Genomic DNA, 27,437 nt, shown 5'->3' with positions numbered 1-27,437 from the left:
CAGTCCAAGGGTCAGGTCTGTAACTGGCAGGGTTTCACTCAGAAGGTAGGGTAGGGCAGCCTGGTGACTGAAGGCAGCTATGCTAAAATACAAAGCTTTCACAGGGTGTGGCCAGCTTTGTCAATTAAGAGAATAGAAGCCTGAAGCTAGGGAGCCTCATAACAACAGTGAGACAGTCAGAGGTTATATTAGGGTGAAACCAAAAAGGATCGTGAAGCAGGACTGAGCTACAGCTTAGAATTCAAGTGTTCACGTGGACACAGAGCCGGGCCACACGAGAAAGGATACAAGTAGGAGAGAACCGTGAGCTGAACCAGTAGTCAGGAATGAAAGTGATCAGGATTTTTCAGTTGCAAACAATAGAAATTTACTGTGGATAATTCAAGCAAAACAGAATTGAGTGAAACGCAATTGGGGGCGGGGGCGGGGGCGGAGTGTCTCACAGGATTGAGAGGAAGCTGGAGGTCCTGGTTTGGGCAGAATCCAAACGCTGTAAAGGCTGGAAGGTAGGACCATAGTCACTGTGCTATGGCAGGGTGCTGCTGTTAGGATGGAGTGCCATTCCCACTGTTTTTAGATTCAAATCTAAGCAGGGAGCATCCCTTTGGCATTGCTCAGACAATGTGTCCCCCGTTAGTCCCCCCCACTTCATACCTATAGGAAGCTAGAGCTCCTGGTCACAGAATATAGTGAGTTGGAGAAAATTCATCAAAAGCAAATCTGGGTGCTATTAAGAAAGGGTGAACAGATGATAAACAGCCAATACACCATAAATGTCCAAATGTACATGGTAAAATCAAGAAAAATGGGCCCTGGAACAACTTTAAAAAATGTTTTGCCTCAGGACCACAAATCTAGTTCAGTAAGCCTTGGACTTTGAAAGCTGGGGAATAGCTTGGGGCCTGATATTTTCAATTTAAGTTACCATTCATGTAGGATTAGGAAATACAGGTTCCTAGGAGTCCTTGGGCAGCTAACAATGAATATATGTTTAGTGTTTACTGTCTGCCAGACACAGTAGTAAGTGCATTAAAGATATATCCCTGCATTTAATCTTCCTGACATTGATATGATGTAGGTGTTACTCATTTTACAAACGAGCCAACTGAGATTCAGATTACTTAAATTGTTCGAGGAAGGAAAATAGAGAGAAACTGAAAAGTGGTATAACCCTAATTATAGGAGAAACAGAATGAAAATTAAATGGAAAGTGAGGGTTCTAACTAAGGTATTCTCCTGCCTTTTATCTTCTGCTGACCTTATGATCTTGTTCAGTCATCATCAATAGCATAATAGGAACAGGTGGGAGGAAGACATGCCTGGAATTTAGCAGTCGTGGTTGGTGAAGAGAGGGGTGAAGACCAAACATGACAGAGACTAAAGAAACATAATTAGACACAGATGCTGACCCCCACAAGGTAGTCCTCTGCTCACTGTCCAAAGGGCCCATGAAATTCAGACATGGCTCAGACAAGCTTCTGCACCAACGTGGGCCTATCCGGAAGAAGTATATAGTAATCCTGTAAGTCTAGTAAGTAGCCTAGGGTCTAGTCAGAAACTGGGACTAGTGAACAATTACCTAAACCAAGCTATACCTTCTTCACATTGAATGGGGTTCTGGGAAAGGCTACAGTTTCAATTAGAAAAGGAAAGCAAAGGAGAAGTCCAGTGCTGTCGACTGGGAAAACATCAGAGGGGAATGGCACAGTTGGAAGCCCACACTCTCATTCAGAGCTCTTCCTTGGCGTTCTGCATCTACATTCAGGGAACTGTATGATTCCTATGAGCGGGGGTTGATGAGACACGTAGCGTTGGTCAGATCTGCCTCATGAGCTAGGTGATGAGCTCCTGAGGTAGGTATCAGGGAAATATAACTATGGGGAGCAAAAGAAGGCCAGGGGAGGGAAAAATATAGCAGAGACCAATCACGATAGCCATCTCTAAACCTTGGATCTATGTGTTACCCAGAATTCAAGCTGTTGTTGAAACCATTACCAAAAAAATCACAGCTTTGGTTAACTCTTGCATTTTTTACAACATAGCATTCTTCAGAGAGCCCAACTTGCTTAGGAGCTGCCCAAATCAAACCTGCTAATGGAAAAACAAACAAACAAACAAACAAACATTTATATTGCCTAGCAAGAGATAGCCACTCTTTTTGGTAAGACACCTTTACAACTTTTGACGGTGTTTATAACTTTTCCCTACAGACAGTTTTCTTTATTGAAGTACTTTATCTTAAGACCAAATACTTTTCCTCTATGAGGCTTTAACATTATGTTGGATTGTCTTCCCTTATTGACATCCCATCTAACCTTTACCTGCTCTTTTATTTATAGATGATATACTCTCTACATTGAAGAGTGCTATGGACTAAATTGTGTCCCCTCCAAATTCATATGATGGCATCCTAACCTCTAATGTGATGGTATTAAGAAATGAGGCCTTTTGGATATAATTAGGTTTAGATGAGGTCGTGAGGGTAGGGCCCTCATGATGCAATTAGTGCCCTTTTAAGAAGAGGACGAGAGAGAGAGAGATTGCATGCATCCAGTAAAGGCCATCCGAAAGCCTGAATGATTGGTCTCACCAGAATCAGACCATGCCTCCACCCTGAGCTCAGATTTCCAGCCTCCATAACTATGAGAAAACAAACTTCTGCTGTTTAAGCCATCCTATGGTATTTTGTTATGTCAGCTGAGCTAGGACAAGGAGTCTTTAACATGTGATTTTATTAAACATTACTTAAGATTATTATAATAAAATGCAATAAAACCTCTCAGAAAAGTTTTCTGATTCTTGTACTTTCATTTTTCCACCTACAAAATTCATCCTTTCAGCCCGGCCGGGTGTGGCTCAGCAGTTGAGCATCGGCCTAGGATCCAGGAGACTGGGGTTCGATTCCCGGTCAGGGCACATGCCGGGGTTGTGGGCTCAGTCGGGGGCATGCAGGAGGCAGCCGATCAATGACTCTCATCATTGATGTTTCTCTCTCTCTCTCTCCCTCTCCTTTCCTCTCTATGAAATCAGTAAAGGCATATTTAAAAAAAAAAAATCCTTTCAGAAATGCGTAAACCAGTGTTTTGACCCTTTCTAGCTGTACTCATGTAACAACGTGAAGGAAAGGTTTGCTGAGTGACAGCTTCCCCAAAGCCTGGACTGGCTTTCTCCCAGGACCCTTCCTTTTCCTCCCCTTGACTATAGGTTTGACTGGCGAAGATGTTATTTTCCTGGATGCAGTAAAATATGTCGCTCTGCTCCCAGGCTTGGGAGGCTCTCACGATGTCTCATTTTGTGTTCTTTCTCTTTCTACTTGACCGCGCACTTTTCCTTAATTACATCTTTCCTCCAGCAAGTTTATCTTAAGGCTAATACTGAAAAAAATCAGTATTGGTAATGATTGGAAATTGGTAATGCCTCAGGCCTTACTCTACGTCAACCAGTAAACCTCCATGCTAGGTTTACCATTACAGTTAAACAAAATATTTGGAAAAAATGTTTCCTTTGTTTTTATTTTGAAGCGTATTTGTAAATATATTAATCTCATAATTTTGTATTTCCTATTTAACAGGTTATCACTTATTACATCATCTCGGGCAAGTCAATTAATCTCTGTGAGGTCATCCTTCCTCATTCCTAACAGAGGAAAAACAGTACTAGCTGGAATATTACTTCATAGGGTTGTTGTCAGAATCAGATGTATTAATATAGAGTTTATACAAATGTTGGTTGTTACATTGTTAGTTGGGAAATATCTACCTGTATTTAACTCAGCCAGATTTGCCATAGTGTTAATACACTGCATCAAAACAGAGTGTAGATCAGCAATTTTCAACCTTGTTCATCTCATGGCACATATGAATTAATTACTAAAATTCTGTGGCACACCAAAAAAAGTATATTTTTTGCCAATCTGACAAAAAAAAAATTGGTATAATTTTGATTCAGTCACCCCGGACAGCTATTGTGTGTTGGCTGTTGTCATTTTTTAAATTTTTATTTGACAACCTAAGGGAAAAGAGGTCAGTGCCTCTGACTAAATAGGTACGGCATGTTTTAAAAATTCTTGCAGCACACCAGTTGAAAATTGCTGTGCAAGATTAATCTTTGGTGTTTATTTGTATTTTGGGGGTATTTCTTGATCAGTTTGTTCAAAACAAGTGTGGCAAAGGAGAGTATTTTAATAATATGAACAAGGGGCCGGGGAAGAAATGTTTATAGCACAAATCTGTATGTTATTGCTCTCATAGCCTTTAATGGCACACTGGAAACTTGCACTTTGCAAATTTCTCTTTTGACAAAATGCTTTATTTTTGTGTCCTACAAGTGCTTTACTTGAGAGAGAATGGTACATACATTTTGTGGAAAGTAAAGCTGGCCATTTTCCCTTTTCTGTAAGCAGTTAAGACTTCAAGTGGGAGAAAGAAAGAAATGGAATAGTTTTCCTGCTTACAACTCTAATTGAGGGCCTTAATCCTACACTCTCTCCAGCTTGTGTACTTGTGGGTGCATGTGTTGGCGGGGCTGGGTAGCCAAGGTGAGCATTCAGAGGGATGAGAGAAATAGTTTATACAAAAAGGTTGTATACAAACAGAATCAAAGATGTAAGGGAGATATTGAAATATTTACACAGTCTCAGATGTGAAATGAAAGGCACCCAGAAATTTTGCTTTCTTTTCTTTCTGTTGTGAAATTCCCACTTGATAAATTGTTCCCTCCCCCCCATCAAGAAATTCATGATAGTCTTTGGCAAAAGTTATTTTGAAGTAACTTTATCCCCTCATTTTAATAGAAATATATGGGTAACGCTTCTGTTACTTTTTATCTTTTTTAAAAAAGTAATCATTACAGTGTTGCATGCCTAAATGGTATAATAAATATTTACTTATATCTGTAGAGATATCAATTCAACAGAATGAAGTATGGGTAATAAAAAATGTGACACTGCTTAGGAAACCATGAAAAAATACTCATAGAATATAAATATCTGAAGAGTGGCAATGCTGGGAAACATGGGGTGACTCAAAAATTTTAACTGTATTTGATACGAGAGCAGATGAAAAATGATGATCTGCTTATGTTGAAACATCACGCCACAAGACAGGGTTTTGGTTGCGACGCCTGTAGTTTGGATTTCCCCTTAGTAAGGCAAGCTGTTTTGATAATGCCAGTTTTTTCTTACAAGTTAATGGAATGATACGAAAATTTCATTGGCTTCCTCCCTCGGTTCCTTGCCAATTTTCGTCTATGGAGCTTCGAGGCCGAACTTTAACAACAACAAAAATCTTTACTCAAGTGTTTAAAATGTACACATTTACTTCAACCCACGTCTAGTTTTAAAAAAATGTGATTTGATCAGATACCCGTGTATTTCTTAACCATTTATCAGAACTTTGAGGGTTGAGTACATGTTCTTGATCCCAACCGCGCGTTTCGAGGCAGAGAGTCCAACCCGGTTGTGAGTGGTTGGTGACAATAGTCAGAGCTCCCGGCACTGCGGACATTTCTTCTCCGCTTCGTACCGGGCCCTGGGGTCGATCAGGGACTTGGGGATGTCATTTGATTCTGCAAATGAGTCCCAAGTCTGAGCGTGCATCGGTCTTAGCTGCTTCTGAGTCTCTCCTAGAATGATGGTGGCGCGATAAATACAGAAGCAGGCCTTTTAACTTCGCTCCTCTTCTAAGACCGGTAAGAACAGTCGCTTCTTAACCTTCAGCTGGGGAGAGCGAGGCGGAGGCGAAAAGGAAAAGCGCACAAAGGAAAAGCGGGGAGACGGAGCCGCGGGTGCACACCCGCCGCCCCTCCCGGGCGGCACAGCAAGCCCATCGGGCGGTAACGCAGAGGGAACACGAGGTAAATCATTATGTTAAAGTGTCTTTGGCTCATTGCAGACTTGCAAGGTTTTGGGGGGTGTGTGTGTGAGACAGACTCAAGTTTCTTAAGAAAGTGAATGTATCAAAATATTAAAACGTTTGATAAGTGAATCTTTAAACACGGCACCAGGCCATGGTTTTTCTTCATGCATACCTGAATGTCTGACTTTGACTTTTAAAAGGGCTTTAGACATAAGCAACAGTAAGAGTAACAATTTCCAAAACTTGAAAGTTCCAGCGTCTTCGCGGTGGGCCCATTTCCACGGAGGTCTCCCCGGGAGAGCCGTCGTCATCCCAGGGGACCGGCTGCGAGGCAGAGGCGGCCTGGAAGCCGCCCTTCCTTTGTGCACAGAAAGGCCTGGAAAGGGAGTCAGGCAGGACCGATTCCAGTTCGCGGTTTACAACTTGAGGACTCGAGTGGGCTGGCCTCTCTGGACTCCGGGAGCTTCGTTTGAAAAGCTGAGATAGTAACTACCATATTCTACAGCTCAGAGGCTTCCTGGAGCTCACGAACGGAGCAGCTAAATCCCCGGCAGAGCGCTGGGGTTAGGAAAAAGGAGATTCCAACCAGGGACGCTGCTCCCTCAGCCCCGTCCTAAAGCGCCTTCGGCGCCTGGAGCGCCGGGCTGGGCACGCTCGGAGAGCCTCGGCGCCCTGACTCGGCACAATGGCGCCTTGGGCTCTTTGCTCACTCAAGCCACGGAGTTTTTAGTAGCTTTCCTACACCGTGGGTGTTTTTCTTCACAGACCTCAACGAGAGAAACACAATGACCCACGCTCGGCCCTGCGAATCGCTCCGAAGGAAGTAGGCAGGAAGGAGTGGCTTGGCCTTTATACGCCTTGCCAGCCAATGAGCGTGCTGTCTTTCTTCCGGTCGACGAGCCGACCAATCCGAGCGAGCCGCTGTAATCTTCGGCTCCACTCGGCTCTTTTCGCTGCTGCGGGCAGCGTGGGGGCCGCCGCCGCTAGAGAGACGCTTTCCTTTTTTTTTTTTTTTTTTATTCCCCCCCGCCCCCCCGTGCGTTCACTTCCGGGTCCGGCGCCGATCCGGATGCCCGAGGCAGAAGGATGTTTGACCTCCGGATAAGTGAGGCGCTGCTGTGCATTCATTCCCGGCTGCATCGGTGGCGACAGCAGCGGCCCGGGCGGCGAGTCTCCAGCCAGAGGCGGCGGTAGGAGGCACCGGCGGGAGTGCAGGGACCTAGTCCGAGCCGAGCTCGTTACCTCCCTCGCTCGTTCCTTCCCCCCTACCTCGCTCGCTCGCTCCCTGCGCGGCTCGCTTTCCTCCTCCGGCCGCTCGCGGGTGTGATGTGCCGCCGCCGCTGCCCCCTCCGCCGCTGACTGACGGACCGGGGGCGCCGCCCGCGCCCGGGACCGACCCCGCCGCTCGCGGCCGCGCCTCTGAGGTAAAGCCCCCCTCCGCGCTGGCGCCGGGCCGTGTGGCCAGGCGGCAGCCTCTTGGTGGCCTCGACTCCCTTTTTTCCTGGGTGGGCTGGGGTCCCGGGCTGAGTGGGGTGGGGTGCGGCGGGGGCGGGGGCCTCGGAGGAGGGTGGGCGAGGACCCGGCGGGAGGCGCTGTGGCGCTGGCGGGAGGGGCCGCGGCCGGGGGCGAGGGCGCCGAGGGCTCGGCGGGCAGGGAGGGGGCCGCGGGCGGCGGGCCGGGCTGGCTGCAGAAGTTGCCCGAGTGGTCGGCACGAGTGGGGACGGGAGGGGGGTGGGCGAGCTGGGAAGGGCAGGGGCTGCTGTGGGGAGCGGTCTGGAGGTCGGGAGCGCAGTTCCCAGCACTCCTCGGCTGTGTCCAGACAATTACCTTCGGAGTGGGGGTTTCGGGCAGGAGGGAGGAAGCATCGGTCTGCTGGAAGGAGGTGTCGGGGGCCAGCCTTCATTTCAGGGGTCAACTTCCCGTTGGGGCGTTTGTTTCAAGGCAGGGGGCCAGGGATTTACCTGTGTGATAGAGCTTTTCACTCAGCTCAAAACTTAACCGAGGGATTAGTCGGAGTAACAAAATTACTCGGATGGTTACTGTTACGGCGCTCGTTTGTTTATCCCACATGCAGGGGAAGTGACACAGAAGCGCCGCTTCTCTTGGTCCACAGCGGCCGCGTTGCTTTTCCGCGGGGTGGTGATGGAGTGTGTTGGGGTGGGGTGGGGGGAGTTAGGTCTGTGTGACGACCCTTCTAGTTCTCCCGGGGAAGGAGGAAAAGTTAATGGGTGGGAGAGAGCGTGTGTGTGGGAGATGGCTACTGTTGCTACACTGTGCGAGTGTTTCAACTCCGGTGTAATGAGGAGCAAGGCTGGGCAGTGACTGACCCCCTTTTAACCTTTTGTTTTAGAACATCCACTTGGGAAATTTAAAACAACCTGGTTTTTAATAAGCTACGAAAATAAGTCGATTTTTATTTCTGTTGCTTTTGCACTTGTGATATGAATGACGTTTGCCTACAGAGAGTAAAATATGTTGAACTATAAGTTGAAATATTTTTTAAAATAAAAAAAATCTAATTTTTAAAGCCATGTATATATATTTTTTAGGAATGCCTGCTTTCTCTATAAGTAAATAAATTGTGGAAAAAATATTACAAAAATTGTAATAAGTGATTTAAAATTAAATCTGAGGCCAGTTTAAGAAAATATTTTCCACCAAAAATTAGATCTGGTCTGTGACATTCTTAATAGCCTTTTGTGGGGAGGGGGTGAAGAGATGCCCTTAGTGTACTTTACAGTCATTCCCAAACTTTGCCCTGACTGTATTTTGAGCGAAGATAAATTATCTTCATATTTTGTACACATTAGCCTTTATAAAAGTTGCACAAAAAATGAAAACGACACTTATGGGCATTGGAAGAAAGATGTTATCAAATAAATTCCATGGCTCTGACATAGATTCTTTAGAGTGTATAGACACATTTGCTTTCAGGGAGTTTGCGTTTCTGGATATGCATCAGGTATAAGTAGTTCTTATTAAAGGGGGCACAGAACGGTTAATTTTAATGTTGATATGTATGATACTTCTGGGGGGCTCTTGGAAAATTATTATCTTTACTGATGATTTATTGCATTCATTGACCTCTTCTGCGATAATCAACATAAAAACTAATGCATTCTGTAATTATTAAGTTTTCATCATTATATTTGCAAGCATTAACTATTAATAAAACCTTCACTTGAAAGTCACTTATTCCTTCAAATAAAAGGACTGGGATTAGAATCAAGGATAGTTTAGTTCAACCTGGACCTTTAATATGTGCAAGGGAGTTTACTGTGTGGTGAGGATGGAAGAGTGGGTAGAATCTGAAATGAATGGGACCCAGTGGCTGCCTTCAAGGGAGAAGCAGACTTGCACAGATATAACTGCAACACAAAACTCCTGTGGGCTTTATTAGATGGATGGAAGCATGGTGTGTGTGTGTATGTTTATATGTGTATGTGTGTGTGTGACTAATTTTTGAGCAGGGAGTTATGAATGAGTTTAAAGCTGGTAACACTCCATTTGGGCCTTAAACTATTGTAATGGGCAAAGTGGGGGCCGTGTGTGTATGGAGTAGTTTTCTAGGTGAAGGGAACAGCCTGAGCACAGGCATGTGGTTTGGTATTATTGGGCCTGTTGAGCTAGACATAAGGCTGCTGTGCCAGGAGGTCTTTGTGGGAGAGGAAGCTATGAAAGTAGGTGGAGATCAGGCCAGGGAAATCCCGTATGCCTTGTATTTAAAAATGAGTCATTTTGAGCTATGAAGGTCCAAGTGTATAGAGTCTTCAATGATAGGAAGTAGGTAAGGCAAATGAGGATAGTAAATTGAAGGAAATTATAGCAGAATAGTCAACTTGGTATCATTTATGCTAATAGAGGAAAACAGAAAAGTATAAAATCTAAAACAGTTCATACATGCCTTACAATATTTCTTTACTTGCCTTTGAATATGGGTGTGTCTGGTGACCTGGTAATTGGTTTTACATGAAATAAATCCAGACTGTAAAAATATGACTCAGGAATAAATGGAAAGCAGCAGTCCATTTACTTCTCTGTGTCCCCTCCATAATCCCCTCCATGCTGGGACTGGGCCATTATTCTGATGTAGTTTATTGGTTCAGATTTTTTCAGAATGGAACAGGTGGTTGTTTAGTTTCAAAGGGCTTGCCAAAAGGATTAATCAAACTAAATAGAGGACAAGCTGAAATATTAAATAACAAAGCAAAATACAGTTCTTTGGATAGTTACATTATTGTTAATACATTTGAAGGTGAGATTTACTACAGTTAAAGTGAAATATAAGGAGTCTACATACAAAGAGAATTGACTGTAACAGTGGGATGATAAAATGAGAAACTTATACAGTTCTGGATAAATATGTATACAGTTTTTAGTCATCTTAGATACCACATGACCCTAAAATAATTTAACCCCAAACTTGTTATCATAGGAGTGCTTAGAAAAATATTACCCTCCCAACACCAGTGTTTAAGTCCATGCAGAATCATGTTACAGGGAAGATTGTTTGATGATTTTTGCTATTTTCATTTTCATCTTCAAAAAGGACTTACATTGTAACTGAAATTGTGTTATTTTGAACCTCCCAATAGCAACTATACCTGTTACAATTTAATTTCCTACTTTGTATAGGGATCATAAATGCTACTGTGCAGACAACTCTGAGTTAGGTGGTGTAACCCCTGCTTTGACTGTAGGAAACAGAGTCTTCTAGAGTTTAAGCAACCTGTTTTATTCTTGAAAGTAGCACAGTACATATTTAGATTAGTTTTTTATTTCTGACTTCAAAGTCTGAAACCACCAGTGATCTGTTTTTTCTAATCTTCCATCTTCCTTTCTTTTCTCAAGCAGTTTACACTTAGTGGCATTGATTGGTGGTGTTAATATGTGTCTGGGTGTTGGTTCTTCAAGATATAATTTCTTTGAAGTTCTCTAACTGTAAAGATTCTGTAGGAGGAGACGGTATGGTTTTAGTAACTTAGGCTACTTCAGAGTATTACTTTTGAGCTGATCTACAGGACAGAATTATACTTGTGATTAATATGTAGAAATCAAGTGTGTATATTAATATGAAGTGACTTTGGAGAGCCCCTGAACTACTCAGAATATATGGAATGAGAGAGATACATGGGGACAGGTAAGTTTTAGAGACACAGTGGAGGCTGCTGTTTAGCCATGTTTTCTCCAGGCCCTTTCTCAAAGCTGAGACTTAGGAACTATGAATGTTTGTGTTTCCCCCTATTGTGGGACCTTAGGAAGGTGTGAGGTGATTTGTTCTTAAGCTATAGTAAGTGATTGGTTATAATCTCACGTGCCATTCCCTGCTCATCATTTTGGTTATCAGGAAGAATTCTTAATGATGAACTTGAAGTATTTATGTATTTGGTAGATAAGACTCTATGCATTTTGATAGTTTTCTTTACTAATGCTATATCACAGTTGTAATTTAATTTAATGAAAATCTATAGCGAAGTTATGTCCACATCTGGCTAAACCACATCCATATTTTTTTATAGCTTTCACTGGCATTAGTTAAAATCTCATGCTAGGTAATCTTTTTTTAAAAAACACAAACTTCTAATGCTTTTTTCTATAGTGAGGTAATGTCAGATTTTAGTTGTATTAAAATTATTACATTTATTTAGCTGATTTGTGTTGAACTACTTTCTTTAGCTATGAGGGCACTTTTCCGTCTGGTGTGTAGCCATCTCAAGGACGGATCAACAGTAACACACGCATACACACACAAAACAAAAACCCAACAAATGTTTAAAATTAAATAAAGGGAGAGGTTATTCTGTGATTATGCTCTTCATCAGGACTGAGGAAATTCACCCAGGCCCATTTCATGTGTGGCTCATTTGTTTGGGCATCATCCTGCGCACTGCAAGTTTGCTGTTTGGATTCCTTGTCAGAGCACATGCCGGGGTTTAGGGCTCGATCCTCGGTAGGGAGTGTGCAGGAGGCAGCTCTCGCATCGATGTTTTTCTCTCTCTTTCTTTCCTATCCTCTCTCTCCAAATATCAATAAAAAAATCTTAGGAAAAAAAAAAAAGATTGAGGAAATTCATAGGAAGTGCCAGCGTATGGTGCCAGGCACCTAGTAGGCACTGTATAAATCTTAGAAGCAGATTCAGAAGTTACTGATATCTATGAGTTGTTACAGGGTTGATTGGTGGGTAGAATAAGCAAAGACTTTTAGGAACAGACTATTACAGATGTATCTCTTTTAACTCACGCAAAAGATTAAGTGATACTCTTCATTCATTTACTGCTTGATGCTCTTTCTACATCACTGAATGACATTAGACAACTCTAGTTTGTTCTTGAACTTTATTCCAGCCAGTTACTGTATACTTACCAAGAATTATTTGTGTTTATGCCCAACAAATTGTTAATGGCAGTTGTACTTAATGTTGTCATTACATAGTTTAATGAAACATTGTTCAGTGAACTGTGAAGGCAAAAAAAAAAAAAAGTGTGTGAGAATCAGTGGCCACTTTGAAAACAGGTCAGTAGCTAAAATTAATTAACAGTTGAAATAAGTGTGGGAGAAATAACTTTAAATGATTGGGGGGAAAACCCCTAAAAATCTAAAAAGATTCTGTCTCCTTTCAAGTGTTTGTGAGATGTCTTTCCATGTTTAAGAAACAGAAATTGGAAGTCATAGGTGATGTACTATGGATGTGGTTTTTAGAAAAAGGTAAAACAGAGCTACAATCCATAGACCCTTATGTGCCTTGCATTACAAGATTGTCTTGTGAATGTATATTTTTACGTTTTAGTTGCAATAAAAATTTTAAGGTCTGTAGGTTTTTTAATGATTCCCTTTTTTTAACTAACTTAAGAACTGTTGATCAATAAAAATATATTAAAGAGAGTATCTGCCTCTAAAATGTCACCTACTTTATACTTTCTCTTGGAGATTTATTTAGTATCATCCTCTTTTAAAAAAGAAATCTTGCTTTTCATGAACTTATAGTCATTCATACCTCAGAGTGAATTGTTTAGTCACGTGATCAGTCTGTAGTTCTCAAATACTTCTTGATGCGATCCCTTGTCTGATTTCACATGCTTACTTTTCAGCTTTTATACAGCCTCCGGGTTGGAGAGAAGCCGTTTTATAATTCCAGTGTGCTCTCAACCTGAGAAGGGACTGCTGGAGTGAATTGGTAGAGGAAATGTTCCCCTTGGAAGAGGAAATGCCATACCCTTGATATGTACCAGGAGCACTGTGTTTGTTGCAAAGCATGTTGGCTAAAAGCTGATAGTAGCTACCCTCCTTGTCTTGCCTACCTAGCTCAGCCCAAGTGAAAGGAGGACTTTTAGGTGTGAGAGAAGGAGGTTCAGGTTGAGGAAGGAAAGGTAGATGGGATATACTATTTCTCTGGGTGTCACCACGTTACAGTGCCTGACGTGGAGGTAGGGCTGGTTTTTCAGAGCTTTGGTCTGCCTCTCTATGATTTTCTTGGCTTTGCTCTTCCTTGTGTCAGATTCATCCTCAGGCTGGTAGCAAGATCACACCTAGATGGGCATTGGCCAGGAAATCTTTTGCACAAGCCTGCCATCATACTTTTCATGTTTTATTGACCAGAATTAGGTCATGTACATTTACTTCCGAACCAAGTAGGACAAGGGGAAAGGGATTATCATGGTTGGTTTCTACTAATCAGGATATGTCCCTGCAGTTGGGGATGATATTACATTTCCCTGAATTACATAGTGGAGGGAGGATATTTTAAAAAATAGTGGGAAGGAAAAATATGGGGGAATGGGTGTTTGAGAGACAATCAATAGTGACCACTACATCTGTTTGTTTTAGAATGAAAATAAATAATGCATGTAATTGCACTTTGAACTCTAAAGCATTGTACAAATGTAACATGAAAGATTAGAAAGCTGCTTCTATGTTACTATCTTAAATATGCTCAGGTATGAGTATTTTAGGAGCTAAAACACTAATTTTCTTAATGACTAACTTTGAATCAATAAAATTTGCTATCTAAGTTGTAAGATAATACATGTATTCCATGGAACTCATAAAGCTGTTTTAACTTCAAATTAAAAATTTGTATCTGTAAATTTATTTAATTTTTTTTCTGAGTTGCTGCCCTCCCTCCTCACCCCAAATTGCCCATGCCTTTGATCTTAGCAGATTTCTTTATTCATCACAACTAGAACAGAATAAGTGCAGGAGGAAATGGGAGTTTGTCAGTCCGAAAAAGGGTTTTTTCCCAATCATGGAATCTCAGTGAGATAGGGGGCAAAGTAAGGTTTTTAAATATCTTGAGAACAACAAAATGAACGAATGAACGAATGATGGGAGAATGGGGAGGTGGGGAATCACAGAATTTTAGCATTGAAGTGAATCTTAGGAAAGTAGATCTCTCATATCCTTAAGTGCTAGAGCTGTGCTCTTTCTGACCAAGAGGTGGGAGGCCTTGAAAACCTATTGTTTCCTTTGCTCTTTTGCTCTGGACCATGGGCTGGTTCTTCAAATCAGCCAGACAGTTACCTTTAGTGCAGATATCTGTATTCTCAGGCTATGTAAAATTGTGGTCAGATGGTTTATTTATTTTTTTAAGTAAAACAAGTAAACAGACAAATCTTTATTTTTCTCCTAAGCAGTCATCATCATCATTATCATCATCAACAACAACACAACACACACAAAGTAACCTCAAACATGGCTTGCTTAAGTGAAAATGCAGAAACAGAGTGAGTGCTCGGAACTATATATATATATATATTTTTATTTTCATGAAAGTTGTTATCTTAAAGATTTCTCTGCTTTCAGTATATGTAAAAGAGCATATGTATTTGTGTTGTGTGTATACACACATACATATGGAGATGCATATATGTGTATATACTGAATTAATGTATAGAATTAATTGTTGTAATTGTAATTCTTATAACAGTTGCAGTTATTGTTGTAAATATACAGAATAAAGCCATCCATCTCCTGGAAGGATATTTGTGTTAATGACAGTTATTTGTAAGTAGTGAAATTAGAATGATTTTTACTTTTATACTTTTTATACTTCTTTGTATTATTGGGATTTTCAGGTATGATTATGTATTATTTTTACCATCAGAAAAATAGTAAATTTTTGTTTGTTTGCTTTGAGTATAGAAAGTGGAATCCTGGGATGTGGGATGTTTTCTTCCAGTTGATTTTTTTAACCTATAATTCTGCTGTCATGTATATTAGTTTGAATAAAGTGTGCCTCAAATACACAGATACTTTATAATTGTATTTATTTTTAAAATTAGACTTACTAAAATTATTTACTTTAAAATTTAAAGTTGAAATTGGCCATCATATATGATATCTTTTGATCCCAGTGTACTATATAAAAGTGGTAGAGTTCTGAATATTTTGTTATTATTATCTTTTTTTTTTAAACTTGCTTGGTTTTGACTTGAGGTAGCATACTTGGCAGTATATTAGAGTACAGTATATTAGAGTCAAAGTTATAGTCAGAGTTTCCTTTACTTAAAAAAGGAAGTGAAAAATGGTTTTTCCCTTACACCCAGCCTGTGTCATGTTTATTTTCTATTTCTGTGAAATACTTATCTTATATTCTAGTAATGAAGACTTTCAAATGACAGGCAAATGTAGTAGGTAATGTAATAGGGAGAGAAGAGAGAAAATTCCCGTTATTCCACTAGTCCTATGGTATGCAAATACATGCCTACAAGGCCTTTTAGTAAAATACTAATTTGGCATGCAAAAATAGCCTAGTATTGTTTTGGAAGTGAAACTAGTAGATATCAATTGTTGGTGGCATTGAAAAACAACCGGTGTTTGTAGATTCATTTTTTTAAATTGATCTTGGAGGGAGGGAGGAGAGACAGAGAGAGAGAGAGAAAGGGAAAACATCAATATGAGAGAGAAACATCAGTTGCCTCCTGCATGCTCCCTGACTGGAGTTTGAATCTGAAACCTGGGTTTGTGCGCTGACCAGGAATTGAACACGCTACCTTTTGGTGTATGAGACAACACTCTAACCAATTGAGCCACACCGGCCAGGGCTATAGATGCATATTTTAGTAAGATATTATTTATTTTTTCCTTTTATTCTAGGGATCTGAAAGAAATATGAACAAAGAGAAAAGTGTAAATCTTAAAGATGTGGAATCTTGTAATGCCAGTTTTCATTTAAATGTGAAAGATTATTTACTGAGTCTTTTTTCTGTTATATGAGTGTCAGGGCACCAAAGGAGTGAGGATGTTTTTTCCATTGATTTTGTTGTTGTGTTTTTTTTTTAGAGAGAGTGGAAGGAAGGGGGGACAGGGGAGAGAAAAAGAGAGACAGACAATCAGACAGACATCAATGTGAGAGAGACATATTGATTGGTTGCCTGGGGTAGGGATTGAACCTACAACCCAGGTACGTGCCCTTGACCAGGAATTGAACCCAAGACCCTCTGGTGCTCAGGCAGATGCTCTAAGCACTTATCTACACTGGCCAGGGCTAATTTTTTAATATATTTGAGATTCTCAAAGTATTTGTAGTTAATAAAATATCAAAATGTAATCAGCCTTTTAAAATCATTTTTTTGATATTTTCTGATAATCTGTTGAAAGTTGATAACTGGAATGCATATTGTATGCTTATTATATGCTCTGCTGTTTATCTAAATACCCTATAAATGAAGACTGTCTTTTGAAAACTGAAAAATAAAATCCTGAACACTGGGGATGAGATAATTAAGTTAAAATAAATTTTACTATATGCACTTGTTTAAAATTTTCCAGCTGAAAATTAATTTCTTTTTATCTTTACCCAAGGATATGTTTATTGATTTTAGAGAGAGAGGGAGGAACGGAGGGGGAGAGAGAAAGAAAGAGAGAGAGAAACATCAATGTGAGAGAGAAACATTCATGGGTTGCCTCCCATATGTTCCGTGACCTGGATTGAATCCGAAACCTAGGTATGTGCTCTGACTGGGAATCGAACCTGTAACCCTGTGATGTATGGGATAGTGCTTCAACCAACTGAGCCACCTGGCCAGGGCAGTAATTTTTTTTTTTTCCTGTGGTAAAGTAAATGAGAGAAGAAAAATGGACAATATTAAATATAATGCTTGCAGTCCTTGTTGTAAGGCCGGGAGTGCTACCACTTAGTAAAAGTAAGAGAAAAGGGTTTATGGAAAAGGCACTTGTGCCAGGGATTCTGATTCCTGACATCACATTAATATTTTTCCTGGGGGACCTTAGATCCAGAGACATAGAAGCATGAACTGGACTGAGGAATCTCAGAGGGAAGGCAGGGGTGGGTGGTTGGGTGGGAAGAGATTAACTAAAGGATTTATATGCATATATGCATAACCCATGGACACAGAAAATAGTGTGTTGAAGACCTGGGGCAGGGGGTGGGTGCCGGGTAGAAGGGATCAGTAGGGGAAAAAATGGGGCATCTGTAGTACTTTCAACAATAAAGATAAATTAAAAAAAAATAATAGATATTGGGATTCTACCCATGTTAATTTATATTTGAATCTGAGGATGGGGCCAGGGCACTAATGTTATATTTTAGGATCTGTAAGGTGATTCCAGGGTTGAAAATGACTGATTTCTCCTCTTTATACACATCTGTTAGCTCTTTTTTGAAAAATGACTTCTTTTTACTTTTATGTTCTCTTTTTAATCGGGAATGGAGGTGTGAAGATGAGACAAAAAATGCCTAAAAAATATTTGCAAGAGCATCAGGTTAATGAAGTGATTTCTCTTTATAGTTTCATACCCAGAATCCTTAGTGAGTCCACTTTGTTCATTGCTCATTAGCAGTTTTTGATAAGCATCGCATCAAAATTAGAGGATTTTTGACGTTTGCAAAATTTGTTAAAGGGAAATTTATCAAGAATAAATTACGGCATCAATTCGGATGACCCTGGAAATTTTAAGAAACTTAAGGGGTAAAAACAATTATATCTTTAAATTTAAGTTATAAGAAAGCAAGAAGAATTGTTGCTCATCAAAAGTTTTTAGTTTTAGGTTATATTGATCATATTTATAGTATCATTGAGTTGTATTTTTCACGTAACATGAGGACGGAAGGGGCCTTAATGGTTTTTTTTAGCTTAACTGCACTTCTACCACTTTACTCTTTTTACCATTATTTACCAGGAACTATGTCTGTTTCCCCTCAGTGGAAATAGTTTACTTTAGTTTTGGTATATTGTATATATAGTATATTGTACATAGTCAGTGAGTAGTTACATATAAATGCACTATGATACTAGAGTTTTATGGTTATTGTATCTTGTCACTTATGACAAACCAGAATCCTTTTTGTGACTCATTTGATGTTGCTTCATAAGTCAGGAACACCTTTACTAGTTACAGCATTTTTCTTCTGACAAAATGAGAGCAAGTCACTTTATGAATTCAATATGTTAAATTCATTCAATTTAACATTTTTTGCATGGTGGCAAAATTATATTGGGAAGTTTTGTAAATTCAAGGGTTATATTTTTGCAAACTTCCTTAGTAGGAGATTTTGTGATATAAAAATTTAAGAGTGGTTAGAGTTTAGAGACATGTTATGTGTGAACCTATGGAAGACTTAGAAGTAGTTTGAGTTCACCAAAATACCACAGTAAAGTCAGTACCATGATAAAGAGGTTACCAGAACATTTGGCACATACAGTTAGTAATGGCGTAATAGGTACTGTTTTACAGGACCATAATTCCTTATCAACAATTCTGACATTTCAGATGCTCTGAAAAGCAAATTTTACTTTTATGTTTGGCAGAAATAGATTTTTTCACAAAACCTGTTTTGAAATATTGTGTATTTATTTCATATATTTGTAGGTTTCACTGCAGAAATCGTAAATGTTTGATTATAGTGCATTGTCCTAGACTTCTGTGTGCCGTTCTGCCTTCTCTAAGGGTGTTACAAAATATGTGGTGTATGCACATTGTTATCACCTGTCCAAACCCCCTAAAATTCTGAATTCCAAGACATGTTTGACAGCAAGGATTTTGGAAAAGGAACTGTGGAACACATTAATTTGCTTCTACCCCTTGTTTCTTGATGGAAACTACTCAGCATCTTACTCCTCTGAGATGGAGTTTCGGTAAATTTCTTTTGCTTTTTTCCCCTTGTAAATACATACATACCAAGATGCACTTTCTTTTCATCTGTGTTTGTTTCTTTAATAGCTATTGAAAGCTTTTCTGTGTTTTTTTTGACACCAAGTTATTAACCCTGGTGCTAGTGAGCCCCGTTGGGGTCCCAGAAGCATTGTGTAATTAGGATGCTTGAGATGGAAAAAGTTTCAGGTAACTTCGGCGGAGCTGAGTATTCATCACACAGTCTTTAGTCCTTAGGGTTATATAATTTTACCTCTGTACATGATAACTTCATGCCAAAGCACCTGCAGGCCGCCCTCTTTTTACATATCTTGGCTTCCTTTTTCATAACAGAAAGAAGCAGGGGTGTGGTTCAGTGCTTCTGTTTTAGTTTCCTTAAACTTCCTTAATTTGTTTTTAAGACTTCACTGCAAAAATCTTTATACCTACTTCGGTTTCCCTCCCCCCATCCTCTCAGCTTTTTTTCCCCCCTCTCCTTTTCTTTATTATTTCCCTCTCTTTTAAAATAATACTCCTTAAGGAGAGAAGTTCATAATTATGGTATTCTGTATCGGGAAAATGCCTTGCTTGTTGAAAAAGTGACAGAAATAAATCTGCACATTACGGTATTTTCCTAAAGAGGACCTTACTATAGGGGAGTGATTATTGTACTGCTTGTTCAGGTATAGTGTTCTGTGAATGTGGTTTTGCTTTCTTTCCATCCTTAAACACTGACGGTAATGGAGTAGTGAGCACTGTGGTGCATACTTTTTAAGCTGTGTTTTTGGGTTCACCAAGATACCAGGCATTTTAAGGTAAAGATCCTAATGGGAGATTTAGCACTTATGTGGTTTATGTACACTTGCTGTTGTGCTCTGAAAGCACTATCATTCTCTCGAAGTATGTATCACACTTTATATTATTGTTTAAGTTATGTGATGCCAGGGATTGTGATTGTCTTCTTTCCCATTTGTATTTCCTGTGTTTGGCACATATTAGGCCTCTAATGATTACTTGTTTGTCGAATGCATGGGTTAATCATTTCATCATTTTTTTTAAATCAGGGAGAATTTTGACATGGACTGATCTTGATTAAATTCCTCTGAGGCACCATCTGCACCCAAACCATTTTAGTTTGCATCATCACAGTTGTATGAGATAAATCTCAAACAATAAATTGGTCCTAATTTAAATAAAATAATAAACACAAGCATCTGACATAGTTACCTAGGCTTAAAAATAAAGAAATAATTATAGAAAGTTTTTTTTTTTTAATGGCAGAAGTTGAAATTAAATGCACTTATTGGCCAGCCAGACAATTTAAAGGAAATATTCCATTTGTTGAGCATTTCAGTTAATTATGATTTTGTTATACATTTTTATATAAAGTTTTTCTTTGTTTTTAAATTTTAATACACTAAAAGTCACCCTCCACAATCAAGGTACAAAACAATTCCATCACCCCAAAATATTCCCTCATGCTGCTCCTTTGTAGTCAGCCCCTTCTCCTACTCCCAGCCCTTCGTAACCACTGATCTGTTCCCTTTCCTATAATTTTTTCTTTTCCAGAATATCATATAAATTGAATCATGTGGTATGTAGACTCTTGAATCTAGCTTCTGCCACTTTGCAGAATGCATTTGAGATTCATTCTTGTTGTACCTAGGTATCAGTAGTTTCTTTTTGCTGCTGAGCAGTATTCTAGTATATGGATGTACTTCAGCATGTTTATACAATTGCCAGTTGAAGCATTGTTTCCAATTTTTGGTGATTATGAATAAAGCTGCCACAAATATTTGTGTGCAGTTTTCTTGTTTTGTTTTTTGTTTGGTGAATCTAAGTGTTCATTTCTAGGATTGGAATTATTGGGTCATATGGCAAGTGTATGTTTAACTTTATAAGAAACTGCCAAACTGTTTTCCAAAGTAGTTGTACGATTTTGCATTCCTGTCAGCAGTGTAGAAGAGTGTCAGTAATATGCCATTCCTAAAACTTAAATTGGCTATATTGAATGACTTTTTCGTAATTTGCTTGTTTGTTTGATTGCACACCAGAATATCATGACAGTGACATTAATTCTGAACATGATGTTTTTATTGCTGGAGGTCTATCAGATGGAGATAGTGATTTAGGGGAGCCTCACTTTTCAGTGAATGCAGTCTTCAGTATGTTTTGGAAGTACTGTTTCTTGCTCGGGTAATGCAACCCTGATTGCTGTATATTAAAAACAACAACAATAGACTAGGACTTTAACCCTGGTGCTCATTTGGGGATTAAGGTGCCTTTGGATAAATTCTGTGTCTCTGTCTTCAGGCTACAGCACTTAATTTGGGGAAGGATTCTCTTGGTTTAAACTGGCCAGAAGGAAATCTTTCCTCTAGAGAAATGGTTGCACTCTTGTTTTTATCACTTATTTCATTCTAGAATTTTTGTAGAAGACAACTTGGTTATTTATGATTTACTATCAGTTACTCAGTTAAGTCCCTTAATGATGAGAAATGGCAATATTAGCATTATATTTAAAATTCCCAAACATTAATAACCTTGAATGAGCCTTTTGCATTTGTGACCTTTGCCTACACTAGACTGTTAACTTCTAATTATTTTTATAAATTAGGAAATTACCAGTGTACTTAAGAAGAAAGAATGTAACTCTTTTGTAAGAACCATGTATGAGACAGTATGTACTTCAGAGATACTTTCTTACTTATCTGTCATTATCAGGGAATGAATGACCTGTTAGATAAATTAGAAGATTGAATTTATACTAGAATATTTTCTTACTTTTTTTTTTTTTTTAAGTTATAAACTTTATAAGTTAGTACTATTTTCTCAGTGTTTTCTAAACACATTCAGGTCTTGTCTTGCTGCGTCAGGGCTCTCATTCTGAACATCAGTGATAAAGTGCTGTTATGCATTGATGTCTGTGAATTTATTGAGGTATATAAAATTGTTTGTTCTCTATCATATTTTTATTACTGACCTCAGTTTTTCCATTTTAAGTTTGATTTCTAGTATAAACTTACTAGCGTTATTTTAAAATTAAAGTGGAGTTTAGGGGCTCTTATTGCTTAATGAACAGAATATGCATTTTGTGACCCCCTTTAGTAAATTTTTTTCTTCTGGCTCATAGCTATGTTTTGGAGAGTTGAAATTATGGAATAAATGACCTTTGATTTACGAGGTGTTATTCCACTTCTTGTAGTAGTATCTCTTGGAGCTATGAATTGCCTGCCTGCTCATACCTTTTTCTTTCCTCTATTTGAAAAAAGGATGATCATATAAATTACATTCCTAAACTTACAAGAGGTAGTTCATTAGTTCATTCATTCATTCATTTGCTCATTCAGTCAGCAACCTTTTAACCAATGTCTGTTGTGTGCTGTGGATTATAATAGATAATGGGGAGACAGAGTTGAATAAAATATGCTTCCTGACCTTGAGGACATTTTAAAGTTAAAGAGTAAAAGCGTTGTCCCCAGGCTTTCCTGTAAATTGGTAGTGAGATGCAGAGGTTTGATCAGATTCAGTTTTAATTTTTTTTCCATGCTCAAGGAAGATCAAAGGTTGCCTCTCTTTTTGTGATGTTAGCAGCAATTGAGGATACTTGCCTTGTTCCATTAAATTCACTAGGAGTTGCATAGTGATTATATTTGAATTCTTTAATTTCTTATTAGATGGAATACATTTAAAGAGAAAATTCCCTGTATTAGAGCTGATCCTCATTATTTCCAAAGTCCATATTTGCAAATTGTCTACTTGCTAAAATTTATATTCCTGACTTTCCCAGTCATTCACAGAGATGTCATGCGCAGAATGGCAAGAAATTTGTCACCTGATGTGCATGTTGCCAGCTAAAGTTGAACAAGGTGATGAAGCTCTGCCTTCTTGTTCTACTTTTGGGGCCTATTTAGTGCTTTTTGGGGAGTGATTTTGCCTTTTAAAACCCTTTGCGGTCGTTTGTCTACTCTCAGCCACCAAAGCTTTTTTACCGTTCCGGTTGTATGTCTGCTCTCAGCCACCACAGCAAGGAACCGTATGAATCTTAACTCTATTCATTCATGTATCAGTTCATAAATCTTGTTTATCCTTCATAATCTTGCATGTTATGCATCACTGCTCTTTCAATGGAAATTAATTCCGACCAGTACGACACCCATGTCCAAATTTAATATGACCGCAAAGGGTTAAAATGGCCTCCAAATGTAGTGCTAAAGTGCTGTTTAGAGTTCCTAAATTCAAAGAGGCTTCGATGTGCTTTATGGAGAAAATACCTGTTAGATCAGTTTGGTTCAGGCATGAATTACAGTGCCGTTGGATGCGAGTTCAATGTTAATGACTCAGCAATATATATTAAATAAGGTGTCTTTAAACAGAGACACACATTAAAACAAGGTTATGTATTGATTAATTTATGAAAATGTGACCAGAGGCTTGCAGGACCCTAGCTCTGTATTTTTCCTGGGAGCAATGGCTTAGTGACTGCTGTTTCAGTGTTTGCAATAACTTTATGGAACCTAACTATTGCACATCAACTGTTTTTGGTTTTGCTAAGGTCAGAAGAATATCTTTTCTTTTTTTTCTTTTCTTTTTATATAAAAATATGCTACAGAAAGCTGGCAGTCATTAAGAGGCTTGGTGAGACCTTTTCTGGGGCAAGTTTATTGCTCTATCCCTAGCACCTCGTACTGTGTCTGGTACAAGGTAAATATTCAGTATTTGTTGAATGAAAGTAAGTGCCCCCCAAAAGAACATGGCTTTCCTTTGTGGCTTGGATTTTAAATTTAGTATCGTTCCTGTGATTGGGGTTTGTAATCAAGTTTATGTTTATAGATAGTGCATGACCTGCTTATAGATATTGGTATGGTGAATATTTCAGTAATATAAATTTAGTATGGCCTCTACTTGATTTTTGATTCCCATCATGCTTAAAGGGGCAGAAGATGTGGATGATCTATGATTTTCTGGGCGTATATACTATAATAAATACTAATGGGGCTGGACATTTTCAAATTAAACGTCCTTTCAACTATTGAGACTCATTAGCTATGATAAAGGGGTATGTCAATGGGAGTATAAATTCACCAGTGAAATTGAAAAGAGGAGGCACAGAAGACATTTTGAGGACCTATGAAACAGTCAGATCCAAATTACTGGAGAACAGTCAGACCTGGGTAATTAGAAAATTTATTTAATTAGACTTTCAGTAATATTTATGTAATATTAAGAAAATTTAGATTTTTAATAAAAGCTCTCATTTAAAGTTTAATTTAGTTATAACTGATTATAATATAGTATGTTTTGGTACTGTGCTAAGTTACTTTCAAACTTAGAGGCACTTTTTTGGCCACAACTCATGGAAATAAATTTACCACAACCTGTAGAAATGTACTTTACATTGTGACCTAGTGATACATATACATTCATATAAAGAACCTAAGAAAATCTCATTAAATAGTAGTGTTTGTATTACATATGTGTACTCCATTTTCTTTTCTATTCAAAACTATTTCATTGAAAAAATGCTGCTGCTTGGGACCTATTAAATTGGTTTAACAACCCACTAATGGCTCATGATCCACAGTGTGGAGAACACTGCTCTAATTGAACTGGTGGATCTTAATAGGAATATACAAGGGACATCACCTCAATCAGGTTTCAAAAATGTGTTGTAGATGATAGTTACTTAATATTTCTGAGACAAAATAAGTTTCTGTAGTGTGTAATTAGAGAAATTGATCTCTATTTTTGACATTACAGTTAACGATTTAGCTTTTAAAAATAAGTGTTTAGTCTTTTCTTAGACAACCACAGTCGAGCTCATGCCAGAAACCAGTAACTGGGACACTTGCTGCTAATAGAAGCATGTGATGTAACAACTAGCCATCACATCACAAATATCCTTACTCATTTTAATTTAGGAGAATCTTAGGGACATGTATTGTAATGTAATTTTTATAGAGACTGAACAAGACATTTGAAACAGTGAATGGGTCATTTCATATACTAAACATGGACTTTTCCATCTGAGATAACAAAGCAGTGAGAATCAATGCTTTGACAAGTAACTTGTGAAGAAAATTATTTTTTAAATTTCCATCCCTGATAATTTTATATTTGCAAAGAACATTGAATAACATGCTGAACGTGAAAAGATACCTACAGAAACTTTTACTATATGTTATAGGTACATAGAACAATTCTACATTTATTGCAACAATAATTTAGAAGCTAGGTAGAGTATTAATTATATATGTCTATATATATTTTAATTTAGAACTGCTCATTAGTGTTTACTTGAAAGCTTTAGCTAGCTCTGGGTGGTTTTTTAAGAGGCAGAACATACTATACTGATATGTTCTCACACTACTTAGTCTGTTTTATGTAGTTGCAACCTAAAGGAGGTCAGTTGGCTCTGTAATATCCTAAATTACTGGGCCATGAAGATTAGAAAATCTGATTTTCTTTTTTATGTTTTGAAGATTCATCAGTGATCATCAAATTAGAAGTATGCCAGTGGCTTACATTTCTACTCATATAATCAGATTATGTCTAATGTTTTTTGTATTTAGCAGCTCATTTTTATCTTTATTAGTGGACATTACTGCAGCAAAGTTGTAATTGTTTATGAAAGAAAAGCATTTGATTATTCATATTTGTTCATCTATTCTCAGGACAATTTAAAACTACATCCTTTTGATAAATTTAGGCTCTTTAATATATACTTTAATAAGTCAGTATGCTGAGAATAATTATAGAATCAAATATAATTTATAAATGTCTTGTTACCATTTATGCATGTTCATGTAGCTTTATGCATATTAACTAAATGCATATTCATTTTTTTGGTTGTGGAAGGTTTAAGATTTCAGTTAACAGGTAGTATGTCTTATAAAAAGTCAGATTTCTTTAAGCCATTATTTTATTGTGTTATAAGAAATTATAAGCCAGGCATATTTCTGTGAAACTTTCTTCTCTCAGTAGTTCTTATTTCTATGGGTGCCTAATTTTTAAGTTTTCAAGCTGTTTTTTTCCATTTTCTTTCTTGTAAGTTTGAATTTAAAATTTCTGAGAGAAGCCCTAGCCAATTTGGCTCAGTGGTTACAAGCGTTGGCCCACGGACTGAAGGCCCTGGGTTCGATTCCAGCCAAGGACACGTACCTTGGTTGCAGGCTCGATCCCTGCCCCGACAGCAACCAATCAATGTATCTCACATCGATGTTTCTCTCTCTCGATGTCTCTCTCTCTCTCCCTTTCGCTCTGAAAAGCAATAGAAAAAATATCCTTGGGTGAGGATTAAAAAAAAATTTAAAAAAAACTAAGAGAAATTTGTAGTTATTTATTACTATTGACTGCACCTGTAGATATAATACAATAAATACTAGGATTATTTGTGGGCTTTTTAGCAACTGGTGTAATTTAAATAGACACTGACTCTTGTATCTACTTATATTTCTGTTTTTAACTGACTACTAGAAAGCAGGAAAATAAATTTAGGTGCAGGTACTGAACTGCATGGTATTAATTTTATAAATTAGTATTACATAGTTTTATTTCTAACGTTATTTTGCTTTCCTTCTGATTTCTCAGTCCTTTTGTAGTGTGTGTGCCTATTGTAAACTGCCCTTCATACTCTTCTATAACAAAGTTGGCTTTTAAATAAAGTACAGATGTTATTTAGTTTTTAGAACAGATTGTTTCTAAGTATTTATAAAGTAATTTGGTATATCTATTATCAATAAAGAGACTTAGAAGGAGACAAGAAATATTAACAAACTTTTGGAAGATGGGAAGAAAAGAAGCATATACTGACAGATGAAATAATGAAATAAGCTAATGCCCAAACTAAGTGCCAGAGAAGACCACAGCTGAGTAAGGTGCTGATCTGGCCAGACAGAAGTCCAGAAAGGCTTCCTAAAGGAAATCAGGTGAAATGGTAAGCAGCAGTGAAAAAGGGAAGGGAGGCTATTATTACTACCTGCTATGTAAAAGAACAAAACAAAAACAAATCTCTAAAGAAACCAAAGAAAGTTCCAAAGGAAAATGGGGAGGAGAGAAGTGGGAAGGAGTATATGTTGGCATCAGAGAATAAAACTTGTCCCATTTTCGAAAAGTTTGTTAATATTTCTTGTCTCCTTCTAAGTCCCTTTATTGATAATAGATATACCAAATCTAATATTACCACAGTAGAGTAAGAACACATTGCAGTTTTGTAGATTAATGATTTGTCTTTTCTGATGTGTGTGTATAGATAGTCTTTCTGTTCATACGTGTCCTGGAACCCTATGTACTTGAATGGGGCTTGTTGACTGATGGGTCCCCACACTGCACCCTCAGATTGGTTCAAATTAGGATTTGGCAGCATTGAGGTGTTGTATATACTTATAATATAGGCTGGCAAGCAGGAGCTGACTTACGCTGCAGATCTCAATAAAAAGGCACAGTTCAGACTTTGGGAGGTCAGAGAATTAACAAGAAAAAAACTAGAGGTAA

The 27,437-nt window shown here is 38.4% G+C and overlaps 1 protein-coding gene across 10 annotated transcripts in view; it reads left to right on the top strand.

Annotated features, from left to right (window-relative positions):
- The first annotated feature begins 6,797 nt into the window (after positions 1–6,797).
- CSNK1G3 (casein kinase 1 gamma 3) overlaps positions 6,798–27,437 on the top strand; it is an 84,213-nt gene continuing 63,573 nt past the window's right edge. For 6 of the 10 annotated variants that reach the window (XM_081132714.1, XM_081132708.1, XM_081132715.1 and 3 more), the window contains exon 1: positions 6,908–7,279. The gene's annotated coding sequence lies outside the window, so the exon portion shown is untranslated. Of the gene's footprint in view, positions 7,280–27,437 lie in introns of all 10 variants that reach the window. The other 4 variants (XM_081132713.1, XM_081132706.1, XM_081132710.1 and 1 more) reach the window with 3 other exon arrangements.

The sequence above is a fragment of the Miniopterus schreibersii genome, assembly GCF_964146895.1.
Source record: "Miniopterus schreibersii genome assembly, chromosome: 3".
Classification (NCBI taxonomy): domain Eukaryota; kingdom Metazoa; phylum Chordata; class Mammalia; order Chiroptera; family Miniopteridae; genus Miniopterus; species Miniopterus schreibersii.
This window is presented reverse-complemented; position numbering and strand designations above follow the sequence as displayed.